The 4,004-nt window shown below is 50.1% G+C and overlaps 1 non-coding gene across 1 annotated transcript; it reads right to left on the reverse strand.

Annotated features, from left to right (window-relative positions):
- Nucleotides 1–3,564: 3,564 nt before the first annotated feature.
- Nucleotides 3,565–3,637, reverse strand: Trnat-agu (transfer RNA threonine (anticodon AGU)). Its single transcript has one exon. It is a non-coding gene; the product is annotated as a tRNA-Thr (tRNA).
- Between the last annotated feature and the right edge of the window lie 367 nt (nucleotides 3,638–4,004).

The following is a 4,004-nucleotide window of genomic DNA, read 5'->3' on the forward strand; positions in this document are numbered from 1 at the left end:
TCACAGTCGTCGGACCATAGAAATGATGTGGCAGAAGACAGCAGTTTATGCAGAGGGGAAGCGATTGAAGCGAAGTTTCGGATGAAGCGGCGGAAGTAGGACGCCAATCCTAAGAAGCTGCGAAGTTCTTTCTGACGGTTTGGGCGAGGAAAATTTAGTACGGCATTTATTTTGTCAGGGTCGGGCCGGATTCCTTCTTTGCTGACCAGGTGACCTAATACCTTAATCGACTTGCTTGCAAAGTGGCATTTCTTTGTGTTAAGGGTCAGGCCGGCTTTTGAAAGGCAAGTTAACACTTCGTTAAGCCGACGGAGATGTTCGGGAAAAGTAGAAGAAAATACGACTATGTCGTCAAGGTAGCATAGACACGTCTTCCACTTTAAGCCGCGTAAAACCGTATCTATCATGCGTTCAAATGTGGCCGGAGCGTTACACAACCCGAACGGCATTACGTTAAATTCGTAAAGCCCATCAGGCGTGGCGAAAGCTGTTTTTTCTTTGTCTTGCTCGTGCATGGGAATTTGCCAGTATCCCGATCTCAAATCCAGACTGGAGAAGTATTCCGCTCCTTGCATAGTGTCCAAAGCATCACCAATTCTAGGCATTGGGTAGACATCTTTCCTAGTTATGTTGTTAAGCGCCCGGTAATCCACACAAAATCGCACAGATCCATCCTTCTTTTGGACTAGAACAACGGGCGACGACCAGGAGCTCGTGGAATGGCGAACTATGTTTTTCTTCAGCATGTCGTCAACATGTTCCTGAATGATTTGACGCTCCTTCAGTGAGACGCGGTACGGGCGACGTCGAATAATACAAGAGCCATCTGTGTCGATTCTGTGGGTGGCTGCGGAGGTCTGCCGTAAAGTGGTAGAAGAAGAATCAAATAAAATTTCGTGTTTTCTTAGAACAGCCAATAGCATTTCCTGTTGCTCTGGGTCGAGATCAGAGCTGATTGTTGCACTAATGGGAAAGGATGCAGGCTCAGTGCTCACCGAATGATCATCCGACGTAACAGATCCCAATGATACGACATTCACTGCAGCGTCGGGCGGAGCACAAGCAACGGTGGTCCCTCGGGGCAAGAAAACGGTTTCGGCTGTAGTATTCGCTGCAGCCAGAAGAGCAGTCCCCTCAGAAAAACGGATGAGGCAGGGGGATATAACTACGCCATGAAGGGGAAGTTTTCCCGTCGGAGCAATAAGTACATCACCGTCGAGAATTTTGTCCGAAGTAATCGAGAGTATCGTTTCTTGGGCTGGGAGCAGAGTGAGGTCGCAGGATGCCACCAATCGCAGGTCTGCTATATCTGAAACACTGGCTAGGTCTGTATCATTCATATGAATCATCGGTTCACCACAGGAAATCACAGCAGACGCCGACTTAAGAAAATCCCAGCCTAAAATCATTTGGTGAACGCATGATGCCAGTACTGCGAACTGAATGTGGTGTCGAATGCCGTCGATAACAACACGAGCTGTACACAGTCCATAAGGTTGAATAGTAGCGGAGTTCGCACCTCGTAGAGCCGGGCCAGAATAGGGAGTTTTAACTTTTCGCAGTCGAGAACATAAACTTTCGTGAATTATCGAAATGCTCGCACCAGTGTCCACAAGAGCTTCAACATTAAGTCCTTCAACTAAAACAGATAACGTGTTCGGCGGCCGATGAGGAGGACTTCCAGAATTCCGAAGTGACGCAGTTTCGCCCCCAGAAACTGCCGCCTCTAGTTTTCCGTGTTCTGGTTGGCAACGTGGGAGGGAGGACGAAGCGGAGAGGTAGAGCGGCGGCGGAAGGGAGATGGGGAACTTCGTCTCGGTGGGCGGGAGCTGCGGTGCTGGTCCTGGTAGTCTGCAGGTGACGGCGAACGTTGTGTGTACGGGAACCTTTGCGAATAGTACTCGTAAGACGGTTGACTCCTGCCTTGTGGAACGTTGGAGTATGCGAGCCTCTCATCTTGTTGGCGCCTTCGACAGAAACGGGAGATATGCCCCCGGATGCCGCAATAGAAGCAGGTTGGGCGGGACGGACGCCAAGCAGGGTAGCCGTAGTTGAACTGATGATGACCCGGTAGAAACTGAAGGGGACCAGCAGGCGGCACTGGGTGAGGATGCACATGGTCGGACCGGGAGAGCATTGGCGGTCGAGACACAGGGGTAGACACAGGTGCCAAAGGTGAACATGCCGAGTCGGATAGAGGTGTCGAAATCGGGGCATTGGAAGCATAAGGCAGCGACGCCAATGCGACTTGAGTAGGGCCTGGATGAACATCCGTTGCTGACGGGGACGCCGGAATAAAGTAGGCCAGCTCTTGTTTGATCATCTCGCGCAGACCCGGCGCAGATGTCTCGCGTCGTAATTCCGAAAAACCGAGCGTTGTCTGCGCTCCCAGTTCCTCGCGGATAATCGATCTTATCATGGAGCGCAAGTCCGCTTCGTCCATGGAGGCGTGGGTGTCCCACTGGGTTGGCTGCACACGGAGGGACTGCAGATCGTCGAGGCGCTGACACATAGTTACGACCTGGTTAACGCTGGTGGGATTCTGTGCGACCAGCGCGTTAAATGCGAATGGAGAAATTCCTTTCAGGACATTGCGCACTCGGCTGTCCTCCGTCATGTCTTTGTTGGCACGGTGGCATAATGCGAGAACGTCCTCAATGTATGATGTGTACGACTCACCAGGTCTTTGTATGCGCTCGTCCAATTTCTTTTTGGCGGCTTCTGCACGCATAGACAACGTGCCGAAGGCAAGGCGCAGCTCGGAAGTAAATCGCTGCCAGTCAGTGAAGTCGCGCTCGTGGTTGTAGAACCACGTCCTCGCAACTTTTCTGAGGGAAAGAGAGACGTTCCGGAGCTTGAAGGCATCGTCCCACCGATTGAAGGAGCTGATTCGGTTGTAGTCATCCAGCCAATCCTCCACGTCATCGCCGGGAAGCCCAGCGAAGAAGGGAGGGTCCCGCTCGCGGCTGGTTACGAAGCACTGTGGCACGGCAGGACCCGCCACGTTGGCTGGTTCAGCTGTCATCGGCATGGCCTCCTGTGGTAGGCGGCGACCGGAACGGAGCTCCAGGGGTACGTCGGGGGTCGAGGTACGAAGGATCAGACAGCTTTACCTCCACCACATGTGAGGCACAGGCCAGGAGTCGTCGGGCACCGGTTTATTAAACGAACCTGGCAGAGAGCGACAAGCTAGCGAGCTGAGGTCGAGCGCAGGGATTCCAGAACACACCGATGATGATACCCTGGACGACGATGTGCGCGGAGAGCGAGGAATGTGGCACATAGCATTTGGCACATAGCCACTAAGGAGAATGTCCACATACGGCTGCTAATGGCTGCCTTAGTGCTTACAATATATATATATATATATATATATATATATATATATATATATATATATATATTTACATATATATATATATGAATGGGAATTGAGGAGCCCGTTGAAAATAAGAAAGAAATAAGAGTTGGCAGTCAAAAAAACCTCGGAAAGCGAAGGGGAGGATTTGGCAGGTCATTGAAACAGATAAATAATTTGGAAAGAAAGAAAGTGGAGAAAAAATGCCCGCCAGGTGGGATTCGAACCCACGACCTCCAGAATACTGGTCTGGTGCGATAACCACTACGCTACCGGCGGGGAGATTTTCACCTTCACTTTCTGGGGTATTTATGTTTAGGTATTGTTGTTTCCTGTGCTTGGAGGTGGTAGCCAGTGCCACTCAGACTGGCTATTTCTGTCTATGTCTGGCTATTTCGGACTCTTTTTTCTGTCTCTCTCTCTCTCCGTCTTTTCTCTCTCTCTCTCTCTCTATATATATATATATATATATATATATATATATATATATACTGTTAAAGAAATTGTTAAAGGCTTCAGCAACTGACACTGGATCCCAGCAAATCTGACAATCTCATACTGGTTGTAGCCGCCTTTGACACGACCAAGAATGTCCAAAACCTCTGATGTGAATTGTTCAAATTATCAAGGAACATTGCCCAAATTT

Source organism: Haemaphysalis longicornis, unplaced genomic scaffold (assembly GCF_048455015.1).
Source record: "Haemaphysalis longicornis isolate Haplotype H1 unplaced genomic scaffold, Haemaphysalis longicornis Haplotype H1 scaffold_13, whole genome shotgun sequence".
In the NCBI taxonomy this organism is placed as follows: domain Eukaryota; kingdom Metazoa; phylum Arthropoda; class Arachnida; order Ixodida; family Ixodidae; genus Haemaphysalis; species Haemaphysalis longicornis.